Source organism: Echinops telfairi, unplaced genomic scaffold (assembly GCF_000313985.2).
Source record: "Echinops telfairi isolate 266 unplaced genomic scaffold, ASM31398v2 ScPeMD7_7467;HRSCAF=8505_1, whole genome shotgun sequence".
Lineage (NCBI taxonomy): Eukaryota > Metazoa > Chordata > Mammalia > Afrosoricida > Tenrecidae > Echinops > Echinops telfairi.
In genome coordinates this window covers 23,031,993-23,045,690 of record NW_022111368.1, presented here as the reverse complement: position 1 = coordinate 23,045,690, position 13,698 = coordinate 23,031,993, and positions in this window count along the sequence as shown.

Here is a 13,698-nt window from a genome sequence, read left to right as displayed (position 1 = left end):
GAATAGTGCCGATGGCCAGACCTGGAAGGACTGGTTCTTTCCCAGAAAAAGCTGAACACTTCATCCCACCTTTGGAAGGACTTGAAACAGGCCAGACTTCAGGCCAAAGCGAGTTCCTGCTGAGGGCTTTCTGTAGCGGAGCGCACACGTACGTGGTGGGAAGATGAAGCGGGCGGGCGTCTCTGGCCCCCTCCCATGGCTTTAGAAAGGAAAGGGCAAGTGTCTTAGGTTTCTGGTAAAATCATGGTGGGGGGAGAGGGTGTGGCCATGCAGCATTCTTGGCCTGATCCCCAGTCCGGCCATTCATTGTGTGTAAGCCAAGAAGCGGTGTCGTGCAACTGATGCGTAAACCTTGACCCAGACTGGATATCCCTTACAGGGCTACAGCCGTGGGGTTTGGCCTCGTGTAAGAAGGTCCCCAATTGGTGTTTGAGGTGAACTTACTGGCTGCGTTTGACTTGCTGCAGGCAGGCTTGGCTTGAGTTCCTAGTGATGCCTCACTTGTCTGGTGTGGTCCTCAGCCCCTTCTTGGTCCCTGCCAGGTATACCAGATTGTGTGGCCCTCCCTGATGGGGGGGTGGGGGGTTCCTCCAGGAAAAACTTTGAGCGGTTGAAATTTCAGATTTTTTTACAGAAGGAATGCCGCCTCCCGTGCCCCCCCCTTCCATTCCCCACCCCTGTCCCCTGTCCCCCACAGGGTAGTGACTTTTCCACAGAAGTGCCAAGGTGGCAGAATGACAAAACTAAAACAGTATTATGGCAAAACTATTATGTACAGAACATTGAACTCTTATCAAATCTGTGCGCCTCAAAAACACAAGTATGTCTCTCGGCTAAGTCAGCTTTAATAACCAGTGCCCTTGTGTATTGACATCCGAGTTAACCCTTTCTGTAACGAGTGCAGTGTTTTTACTTTTGTCCCTCATGCACACATGATGTTGGAGAAAATGTTTACAACAAAATGGTTTTGTTACACTAATGTGCATCACATAATTTATGGTTTATTTTAAGTGGTTTTTTTTTAATGCATTATTTAGGTTTTCGTCTTAGGCTTTATAGTACACTTCTGGTGATTTCCTAATCCCTAATTCTGCCCATTATCAATTTGCTAAATAGTAATACAAATGACAAACTGCATTAAATTTACTAATCAGAGAGCTGCAAAGCAGACTGGTGGCAAGTACACACTCGGCTCTTACTTTATTTTGGGCGCAGTGCTAACTTGTCTTCTGTGTATTATGAAAATTACTGTTGTCCCTCCCCTCTCTTCCCCCCTTAAATAAAGTAAAAGTGGCACCGATTTCACGTGGCCTGAGTTTCAAGTGTGTTCCTATTCCTCAGTTTGTGTGCTGTCTGGAAGGAGCCTCATTTCCGGCACACTCCTTCTGTGACCTTCAGCGGGCCCAGGGGACCTGAGGGATGGATCACCAGGCACGGGTTGTGGAAGCCACAGACATCTGTCCGGAGTTCCCAGATGCCATGATTCTGAAGACAAAAGAAGTTGAGCCCTGAAGGGGTGGGTGGTGGTACAAACCCTAGCCCACTGCGTCGGCCGGGCAGTTGAGGTCCAGAGACACTTGGACCACAGGGGTCTGGACTGTGGAGGCCCAGTGGATGGGGATGATGGGGGAGAGGGAGGAGGCAGCTAGCATCAACTGGAAAGTCACCCCTCACGGGGAGGTGAGTAGCGTTGCGTGGTGCTTGCAATGTTCGAGCTCCCTCTGATGGCAAGAAAAACAATCTGAGGGCAAGTGGGCTTGGCCTGTGCAGTTCAAACCCACATTGGTCAAGGGTCCACTGTAAATTACACACAGGATTTGGGGCCCCGAACCCCTGTGATAAAGGAGCGCTGGTTCATGTTGAGCTGAATCTGCAAGGTCAGCAGCTGCGCCACAGGAGAAAGACCCGGGGTCCCATCGAGAGTTTCCCAAACGGAGTCGCTATGAGCCAGCATCAAGTCAGTGCCCGTGCGGTTTTGGTGGTGGTGTCTGTGAGGTCAGCAGTGCAAACCCACCAGCTGCTCCCCGAGAGGAAGGAGACTTTGCTCCTGTAAAGATTTACAGACATAGAAACCAACAGGGTCCGCTCTGCCCTGTCCATCACGTTGCTGTGAGTCAGTCAACAGAGAGGCAGTGGGAGAAGCCCTGCTTTATTCAAGGGTCATTGGTAAGCCTTTTGTAAATTGGTTTGTGCCAATTGCTGGTGAGTGGATTCTGATTCCGTGTGTGTGTGTATGTGTGTGTGTGTGTGTGTGTGTGTGGCTGTTCTGCTCAGGGGTCTAGACAACTTGAACCACCCACCATTGGGTCAACAGCCATTGTCCATGTGTTACCTAGAGATCGTTGGCTCATAAGCCCTCGTGAATAATCGGTTCTCCATCCGAGAGGTCACTGGATGTGGCCTGGGCTGTCAGCATCGGAGGGAACATCGGTCGTCCTAGCCGCCCACTCTGGAGCCCTTGCTGCATCTCGATCAGCTGAAACATTAATAAACTAACTCCTTTATGCTGTTTTATTATTTTCTTAGGTTAACTTCTCTAAACTCGAAATAAAAAGTGGAGAAACCATGGCCTCCGATGGGTGTGGTGCCTCCCTGGTGTGCGGGGCTTCCATGTGTGATTAGCAATTGAAAGGGGGGGGTTGCGCTTGTTCCTTGGGCCTGTGATTAGCCCTGCCTGCTCCAGCGGCCCCTCCACTGGCTGGAATTTCACAGGAAGGACTCCCCAGGATAAACGGACTTAATAAGGGATACCAGCTCGGCACATCAGTGTCACATTAAAGCAGGGGTGGGGAACCTTTTTACTGCCAAGGGTTGTTTGCATATTATAACCAACCTCACGCCACACAAAATTATTCACTTAAATCTTTGCCTGCTATATGTAACCAAATGTATAAACTCCCTAAGGGAGGCCTGATAGAGTAATAACGGGCTGCTACCTGCCAGGTCAGCAGTTTGAAACCTGCTCCTCTGTGGGAGAGATGGGCCTTCGGCAGTGACAGTTTGGGAACACACCGTTCTGTCCCATCGGGTCTCTTGAGTGGTCATCTCCTCCGTGCTGGGAGTTTGCCTGTGTAATGTGATGAGTGGAGCTGCTTCTCTGGTGTGGTACGTGATGCTCTATGGCATTGGTTATTTCTCGGGCCCAACATTACCTACCCCTGCATTAAAGGACACCGCAAAGTTGTGCTCTCTACAATCTGCTAATTTAAATAGATCGCATTCATGCTTTACCCTTGGGGAGGTGGGTGCCATGTTTTCTAAAGCAAAGTAGTGCCCTGGATCCGTCGTTAAGAGAACAGGATAGAGCCCACGTCCGACCCCTGGCTACACAAGGAGGAATCCACGCCAGCCCCGGCCAGTTGCCACCAGGCAGAGGTCAGACATGTCTCCACCCTCTATCATCCTTTACCCTGCCCTGACATCCACTTCCTCCCATGACATTTGACCTCTGCTGGATTCAATCGGTGCAAAGGCCACACACAACTCCGACAGTGCTCACCCTTGTGGGGGTTAATTAGGGAAGTTAGCAGGCTGCCACAGGGCCGGATCAGAAGATGTGAAGGACGTGGTTTCTCATCAGTCCACAGCAACTTCACAGCCAGCAGCCGAGTCTGTCCTTTTCCCTCAGCCACTTGGTCCTTTGGCCTCTCCCTCCGTGGGCCAGGAAGCCCACTGCTGTTCTGCTTCATCGTCTCAGCACTGCCCTCTGTTCTTTCTCCTGGGCGCTTTGCCTCAGCCTCTGATCATAGCATGACGTGGCCTTTGCTGCCTCTCGCTCAAGGCCGGGATCTCAGAATAACGTGCTTCCCTGGTGACTCTTCCTCCATGCGCCTCTGTTCCTACTTCTGATTATACACCGAGGAATGACTGATGGAGGTGTGGCTTTGTCTCCCAGCAGACCATATCCCTAAGGAAAACCACGGGGTGACTTGATTCACCCCCTCCAGTCAGGGGGAGACTGCACAGCAGGAGGGATCTGTTTCTAGAGCAGGGTATCGTGCTTGGTAAGAAATGGACCAGCAAAAAAGACCTTCGCCAAGATGGGGTGGCACAGTGGCCGCCTGGATGGGCTCAGACAGGCACAGTGGGGCGCAGCTCCAGGCAATGCTGCCTTGTGTGGTGGTGGGTCTCTGAGTGGGAACCAACTGCACAGCACCCAACAACAAGGTGGAGACTCAGATGACGTCCCGCCCTAAATCCACCATGCACATCACAGAATTCCCTCTTACCCAGGATTATGACCAGACATTTGCTCCTGATGGCAGCGTAGCTAAAGCAAGTGGAAGAATGGATGAAACCGAGCTCAACTGAAATTCTCCAAGAGCAGCTCAAAAAGACAAAGCCAAGTCTAATGAAAGGTGCGAAGACTCAGAAAAGCCAAGGGAAGAACGTGCTCAGTAGACCTTAACCTGCGGTCGGGCCAGAAGTTGCCGTCTTGAGAGAGTCTGGACAAACTTGGATGATGCAAGAACCATCAGGAGAAGATGGAAAGACTAGAGAGTTGACATTCCAGGAGTTATGATCAAGAACTAATAGTGTTGAAGGGCCAGCTTCCAGGCACACTGGATGCATTATCCAAAAACAAGCCTCCAGGAATTGAAGGTGTCCCAACAAATGTTTCAGCAAGCTGAGGATGCACGGGAAACAGTTGTCTGTCTTGACCATGACATTTGGAAGACAGCTACATGGCCAACTGACTGGAGGAGATCCATATTGTGCCCATTCCAAAGAAAGGTGACCCAACAGAATGCTCAAAATATAGAACGATATTATTGGTATTGCATGAAAGTAAAATTTTGCTAAAGCTCTTCCAACAATGGTTATAGCAGTACCGTGACGGAACTTCCAGAGGTTCAGGCCGGATTCAGAAGAGGTCATGGAACAAAGGATATCATTGCTGATGTCAGCTGGATCTTGGCTCAAAGCAATACCAGAGTGGAACTGTCCTATGGGTTTGCAAGGTTGCAATCTTCATGAAAGACTGCCAGAATCTTTCTCCCGCAGCGTCTGGTAGATTTGACCTGCTGAGCTTTCTGTTAGCAGCCCGACCTCGTGGTTCACAGTCGCATGCTCCATCACTGGCCTCCCAGGGCTCCCTAGGTCAGTTATGCATGTCAGGTTGTGGACTGGGGGCCATTCTGCCAGGTCTGCACACACAGACCGCCTACCCATGCAGAGCGAGCCACCAACGAAGGAAAGAGAGACTCGCAGGGTTCTTGGTGCGTCCCAGGCCTAGATCGGTACTCAGGTGGTCTCCTCGGAAGCGTGCTGGCCCCTAGGACCGGACATGGAGGCTGGTCTTGCTGAGCAAGGCTCTTACTCTCACGTAACTGTCACCATCTCTCAGAGGCCTTCCCTTTTCTTAGCAGCACTGGGACATTTCTTCAGTGCTGCCCCCTGGAAGACCTTGTGAGTGTCCCCTCACTTCCCTGGTAGGGTAGGCCATTGAGGAAGTGTAGGTATTTGTAAACTTCTGGGAACGTCATGACATTTGGTCCGTGGAAAATAATTGAGCAACCACTCTGTCCTGACTACGGTTGTAGGCATGCCCTTTGGGGAAGAGAAGGGGAGTTGGCTAACCAGGTAACTCGGAAAACAGGGTACAGTGTGTGCTAGAAGTTAAAGAAACCTTTAACAGCAGTGTGTATGACAGAGGTTTCAAATACCGGCATCGCTGTTCAAAAGCTGGTAGGGCCTTGGGCTGCATGGCTAACTTGTTTGTGAACTCACTTCCTAGACTCACTGTACTACTGTGACCCGATCTTCGCTCACAAGTGCATGATAAGGACTTAAGAAAACCGACAAGGATTGTGCAGCGGGGTTCAGGTCAGACAGACAAACTGCAAGGTTGCTTTCCTCTCCCGGCGCTAACGGGGAGACAGCCAGCCCTGCGCACGAGTGGATGGAAGCAAAGCCCCTTCTCGCTGCCACCAAGCCCATTCTGACTCCCAGCGATCCTGTCAGACTCAGTAGAATGGTCTCTTAGCATTCCCAGACTAAATATTTACAGGTGTGTGGAGCAACTGGTGGGTTCAAACCACTGACCTTGTGGTGAGCGGTTCCGTGTGTCTCCCACTGCGCTACCAGGGCTCTGATGCAGAGGCTTCTGTCATCGGTCATCACCATGGATTCAACGATGGCTCCTGGTGACCCTGTAGGACAGGGTAGAACTGCCTCTGTGAGTTTGTGAGACTGCAGGTCCTTACAGGAGGAGAAACACCTCCCCACCCCCACCCCCCAATGGCTGGTGGTTTTGAACTGCTGACCTGGCAGTTAGCAACCCAACGCTTAACCACTATGCCATCAGGGGCCCTTGGGAAAGGTTCTAAATGAGCGATATTTGAGCCTTGAGCTTGCTGATCCCCGGAGGGGTTTTAAACAGATTCTTGCGCCTCACCCCCGGAGTTTCCTATACGTGAGGAGCGTATACAGGTGGCGGTGGTGCCTCTGGTCCGTGGGCCACACATTAAGAACCACTGAAGAACCACTGTGGAAAGTGCTGGTAAAAGTGTGGAAACCAGGGACTTGGGAAAACCGTATAAAGCACACTTCTATCCACTCTTGACTCCTGGCAACCCCAGGTGCTCCCTGGGCAATTCAATGTCTGATCTTTCACCGTTAGATTGGAAGCCGGTGGGCAGAGTCAGTGCCCGACAACCTGGGGAAATACATCAAGGAAGTAAACAGCTGAGCTCCAAGGTCAGAGAGGAGCAAAGAGAACTTCAGCGGAGAGAGGCTAGTCATTCGCCCACACTCCCTAAGCCTTATTAGAAATTCCACTTCTGTGCGTGTGTGGTCATGGATGTTTTTGGGGTAGCCCCTCACCTGGGAGGGATACTCCTACAGGCTGCCTGCTGGTTTGCACCCCAGGTCAGTCAGACCTTTGCCTGTGGAATTTCGGTTTCTTGGCCTTGGGCTATCTGGTGGGTTTTGGATTTCCGGGCTCTAAAGCACAAGTCTCCAAGTACTTGCAAGACAATTTACTGCCAGGATTTCTGTGAGAGTTTTCACACCCAGTGGGAAAAAGTGGGTGGGGGAAGAGGGGAGGGGTTCGCCCAAAGAGAGTGGACCCCTGGTGAGGAGGTCCAGTGTGCATGCAATTCTGCTAGTGAAGACCCGCTCGGGTCTCCCGTGGTCAGGGCCTGGGAAGAAATGAAATGGGAAGTGAGTATGAAAAGCCAGAGTCGGAGGAGACTGAGCCGAAGAGGCCCATTCGATAAACGTCTTCAAGCTTAGAATCTCCATAGACTAAAGATTTGAGGACAGCTATCTCCTGTTTCACATGGTGCACATACCCCAAGGGTCCCCCCAAAAAACCCATATTGTTAGGAGCGAATTTATCATTTCATTCCATAGTTCATTCACGTCAGGCAGTATTATACACTTGCTACCACAATCAGTTTCAAAAAAATTCTCAGATAGCTCTAGAGAAAAGGCCATACTCCAAACAGGGTTTAATTTTTCTGAGTTGTAACCAGTGGGGCTTGGGACAGATTGTATCTGATTAAAAAATATCAACTTGCCACTCCTTGCCCTGAGTGCTGTGAATCAAATTCAAACCTACTTGTCAAGAACTCCCAAACAAAATTCACTGCCGTTGAGTCAATTCCGCCTCATGGTGACCCTATAAGACAGAGTAGAACTGTCCGTGTAAGTTTCTGAGACTGTAACTCTTTAGGAGTAGAAAGCCTCATCTTTCTCCCATGGAGCAGCTGGTGGTTTCGAACTGCTAACTTTGTGGTTAACAAGCTAAACTCGTAATTACTATATGCCCCAGGTTCAGTGTATAGGAAATAATAAACTTAGAACTCTTCTCATGTTAAGCTTTATTTAAAAACATTTTTTGTTGTTGTTGTTAAGCTTTATTATGCAACATTTTAAACAAGTACAAAAGTAATCAAAACGATGGGCCCCATGCCCCAATCACTGCTGCACCCCAGCAGGCCAGCAGCGGAATCCAAGGCCCAGAGGCTAGACTTCCAAAATCTGAAAGAGAGACAGAACAAGCCAGAGTGGATGGACCAGACTTTATTAGGGAATTTGCAGATAGGTCAGGACCAGAAATTCAGGTCTATCCAGTTCATTCTGGTTTGACCCCCCTGCTGAGAATTTGCTTTTTCAGCCCCCACCTTGCCATCCAATGGAGACCAACTCAGAGCCACCCTGTACGACAGCGGACAACTGCTCCAGAGGGCTTCCCAGATTAGAATTTTATGGGAGCAGACAGCATTGAGATAGTTAAGGTTTATTGTGCCAACCTGGCCGATAAACATATGTGGGGTTAATTGAAGGGCAGAGAGAGAAATGGCTCCGTGAACCTCACCTTTCTAGTTCTCGGGTCTCTTGCTGTCTGATGGTTGGACCAGGGTGCGGCTGCCTTAGCCAGTTCCCTGCTTCAGCAAGCAAGGCTCACTTCCTGCAAGACACCCCTGAGGAGAAGCCACATGGACCTACTACCCTGGTGCAGCCCTGGGTGCTGGAGCAGCTGTGTGGAGACCCCTGCCAACGCTGAGATGCTTACACATTCACTGATTCGGCTTTCCTCCTGCAGTGGGCGTCATTGTGGGTGTTTTGTGAGATGGAGGAGGACTTTGTGGATTGGTGTTGGACATATGGGCTAATGGACTTGTGGGCTTGGGCAGCACTGGGTTGGGATGCTTTCTTAACATACATTTACCCTTTATATAAAACTCTTAAACATATGTTTCTGTGCATTTGTTTACCTAGTTTTCTCAGACTAACTCAAGCCTCATCTTTTCCCCAAGGTATTGCTGGTGGATTTGAACCCCTGACCACCGGGTTACCAGCCTGCTTAGCCCACTATGACACCAGGGCTCCTTTTCCATCTGAGACTGAACCAGAACCGATGATTGAAAAAGACTCCCAGGTGATTGGGATCTTGTTAAATTGTAGATTCTGCTCCAGTTTGTCTGGGGTGGAACCAGAATTAATCAGTTCAAAGCTCCGGAGACATTTCACCATAGCCAAAAATCAACTGTCACATAGCAGAGACCCTTGCAGGACAGTGTGGCATGTGAGTTCGTATACTTAGTACCGATGTGCAAGAATATGTGGAAGGAGTCAGGAAAAAAACGTATCTGTGATGGGCGGGATTGTTTTGTAGTAGTGAACAAGTTCCTGGCTGAGGTCACTGCTCAGTCAGGTGCTAAGGTTCATCTTGTATTGCTCATTGCCCTCACAATCATCCCTTCTCCAAACGTTATCAGTTGATGGCCATTTTCGGTGTATTCTTCCACGCCATTGTCCTCAGATTGTTCTAAAGACGTTCCGGGACAAATTTATTCCCAAAGCCAAAACCAAACTCGCTGCCGTGGAGTCAATGCTGATTCATCGCGACCCCGTTGCGAGGGTCTGACACTTTAACTGGTTATGGGAGTAGAAAGCCCAGGCTTTCTCTCGCAGAGCTGCTGGTGGTTTCAAACTGCTGACCATGTGGATCACAGCCCAACACACAACCACTACACCACCAGGGCTCCTCAGCCAATTGTATTAGTTTGTGTTAATTCCTCACAGGGCAAGATGTGGGCACTAGGTTGCCCTTTACCATTTCTTTTCATCTTCTACACCCTCAAATAATTCTTAGTTACTAGTATTGCTATTACCAAAATATCACAAGTGATTGGCTTTAATAAACAGAAAAATAAGCCTAAGTGTGTTTTCTCGCAGTCCGGAGGCTGGAGATTTGAATTCAGTGTGCCAGTGGTAGGGAAACCTTTGGACCAAGGTCCTTGGTTCTTTGGAGCCCCTGCTTCTGGGTCATCTCCATGTGGTGTGGTCCCTCTCTGTCCGATCACTGCTTCTTTTATGTCTCGAAAGAGACTGACTCAAGACAGACCCCGCCCTAATCCAGTAACAGACAAAGGTAGCTCCTTCCCAAATGAGAGCTATCCACGGGCAGAGTGGCTAAAAGCTTTACAACACACATGTCGGCGAGATATAATCCAATCCATCATGGTATCTTTATAATTTTATTATCGTTTAACAATTTCAATTTGAGATCCTTTAATTTCTCTTCTGTTACCACATTTGAGTGTTCCATGCTTTGCTATAGGCTGATTATTAAAGTTGAAAATGTCTATATATTTTTATTTAGTTAGACTAACACTACATATTCTTCTCTTCCTGGTCAGAGGTCTGCTAAGATGTCCTTTCCTGAATTAACTGAAGGGCATTTCTAGTCTCTGGATTAAATGGATTCTCATTTCCTATATTCTGTGCATGGCTCAAACCATGCTTAATAGTTTAACCAAGATTTTTTCTTTTTAAATAACATGTTCTCCTTGATTTTCTGTGTCCTCCGCTAACGTTCCAAATTAAACAGTCTACCACTGTAGGACACCATCAATAGAGTGCAATCCAGTTTTCAAGAACCGTCCTTCTTAGAACATTGCCACTTCCTCCTCGAGCCCGAATGGGCTGCTGTCTAGGACTGCTGACCCACTCTCATCCTGGCCCTTCCTTTCCCTGCCCTATTGTTTCCCTCTTCTCCACCCTGGCTTCATGCAATGGTTTTTAGATTTTACTTCCTTCTCTTTCCTGTGTTTCTTCCTTTTTTTTTTTGCAGCACTTCTTTGAGTAACTTCCTCAGGATGGGGGCATGAAGGGGTCCACTGTAGGTCCTGTTCTTTCTCAAACGGTTTCTATTTGTTCCGTCTCTTAGGGGAAGGCAATGATCGACTAGCATGCATTTTCCTAGAACTTGAAGAAACAGGATGTTTCTCATCCTCTAGTCCTGTATGTTTTCTCCTCTCTGAACGGACCCAGGATCTTCCTTATTTTTGGTGTTCTGAATAGTCATGAATTTTCTTCCATTTATTCGGGCTTTAAAAATATATCCTACTTGACATTCAGTAACTTTCTCAATCTGAAGTCTAGCAACTTATTTGACTTTGGGGCATTATTTTTCTATTCTTTCGCTCTGCTAATTTTGATATATCAAATGTTCTAAAAATCTATTAAATTGAATCGAATTTTGTCTAATGTTTTCTTCTCTTTCATTTAAAGTTTTTGAAATTGTATACTTGTTTATGGATTTTTCTTAACTTTGACTATCAGACTGTCTACTGACTTTTGTTAGCTTTTTCCGACTGGCAGTTAGGCTTTTATTCATGTATTTTATAAAGTCAGGTAATGATAGAAAGCATGCTGCTGCTCCCAGAGAGTAATTAAAAATTCTAAAATAAAGAAATAAAACATTTACTTGAGAGCACTGGAGAAATGCCTATGCAGACAGGGCTTGAGGGTCCACATCCTAAAGAAGAGGGACGTGCTCGCAGGTGACCCCAGTCTCCTGCCTCTCCCCTGGTCTATTGCTCTCCGTGGCAGTGTTGCCAGCCACACCACACCATCGTGATGACCAGAGCTTCGTAATAAATCTTCGTATCATCTAGAATGAGCCTTTCTACCTTAGATATATTTTCAATGATCTTTTTAGCTATTGCAGTGCTTGGGCCTTTCCATGTAAGCTTGCACATGTATTTTTATATATCTACAAAAAAATCCTCATTCCCATTTTGGAACTGCATGTGATTCATTTGGGGGGAATTGACATCTTTATTATCTGAAACTTCCAATATTAATGAATATAGTGTCTCTCTCCAGTTACTTAGATGTTTGATTTCTTTCATTAGCATGTTGTCGTGTTTAGCATACAGAGCACGTGCATGTTTTCCTAGATCTAGTTCTAACAATTTTATTTTGAGCTCAATTATACTTTTAAATGGTATTATGTTTTCAATTTAAGTTTCCAAGTATTTGTTTTGTTTTCATATGGGGGTGTGACTGATTGTACTGACCTTACGCCCTGTAACCTTGCCGAACCTACTCTTTCTAGGAAGTTTTATTATACATTCCTTGGGGGTTCTGTGTAGACAGCCATGTGTTCTACAAATAGGGAAAGTTTTATTTCTTCTCATTCAATGTCTATTCCTTTTATTTCATTTTCTAGGTTTATTAGACTGGTTAAAATTTATTGTCCGATGTTGAATAAGAATGGAGAGTAAACACACTTGTCCCTTAACTGAAAGGGAAAGCATTCTATCCTTTATCATTAAATATTATGCTGACTGTAGATATTTTGTAGATGTTTTTTAATCAGGTTCAGTTAGCTCCATTCTAGTCCTAACTTACTAAAAGTTTTATTATGAAGGGATATTGGAAAAGCAGGATCTAACAAAAAGTATATTGCATTCATGCTTGTGTTAGTCAGGATGGACTAGAGAAACAGATTCGTAGACATTCATGTATATAAGAAAGAGCTTTATATATAAGAGCAATTGAATATTGAGAAAATATCCAAACTCAGTCCAGATCAAGTCCATAAATCCACTATTAGCCCATATGTCCATGACCAGTCTATAAATTATTCTTCTGACTCACGCAGCACATGCAATGCAATGGTGCTGAATGCAGAAAGAAAGATCACAGGCCACTGGGTGAAAAGTCTTGTGGATCCAGTGGCGATGGAAGCATCTCAGCACTGGTGTGGGTCTCCATGTGGCTCCTCCAGCTCCAGGGCTCTGGCTGCATCAGCGTTGCTCCATCAGGCTCATCGTCAGTAATGTCTTGTAGGAAGTGTCTGTATGTCCCACTTCTAGCAAGCTATTTATCTCCTGAGCATCTCCAAATGAGGTCATCAAGCCACGACCTGTTTGACAGACTAAACTACACTCTTCACTCTTAAGTCCCAAATTGACAACAGATTATGAAACTACCACAATGCTTATATTAGAAAATAATTAAGTTTCTTCTACCCCCCCATGAAACCAGAAAGATAGGAGTAAATTAAATCCAGAGCAAACAAAAGGGCAGAAATAATAAGGACAGGAACAAGAACAGCAAATCAGTGAAATTGAAAATATAAAAAGAATCCTGGGAAAGTAAATGAAATAACCCCCCACCCCCAAATGTGGTTTCGTATGTGGAAAGAAGATAAACCTCTATCTACACTTAGAAAATCAAAGGAGAAATTACACAAATTATCACTGCCAAGAATTAAAGGAAGGTCACCACTACAAACTACATAGTCATGAAAAGCATGATAAGGTAGTTAGTTGTGCTAGGCTGGGTTAACTATAGAAACATTTCCAGAGACTCATACATGTGTAAAAAAGAACTTTAGCTCAAGATGTAATTGAATATCAAGAAAACATCCTGCCCCAGACCAACGCAAGTCCATAAGTCTGATACTCGTCCACAAGTCCCTCTTCAGACTTATAAAGCCACTTGCAATGATGCAGAATGCAGGAAGATCACAGCCAGTGGGAGCAAAGTTTTGAGGATCCAATGGCAGTGGATGCATCTCCAGGGGTCTGGCAGCAACCAGGGTCCACCAGCAGGAAGGTGAAGGCAGAGAGTGGGGAGGTTCCCAGGGCTCTCCTTATGAGAAGGCCACGCCCACAAGGAGGTGCCATCAATCTGTGACCTGACTGACAAGCTAGACTCCACCCCTGCACTTGTGTAAATCTTCAAGTTGGCATGAAATTATGTAACTAACAGTAAAATGCCAACCACATTTATGACCATAAAATAATAGATGAAATTGATCAATTTTTAAAAAAGTCACAAACTATCAAAACTCATTCAGGAAGAAATGAATAGCTTGACTAGCCCTAAATCCACTCAAGAAATTCTGTTTTAGTTAAAAAAGAAAAGAAACAAAGTAGAAATAGGACACAG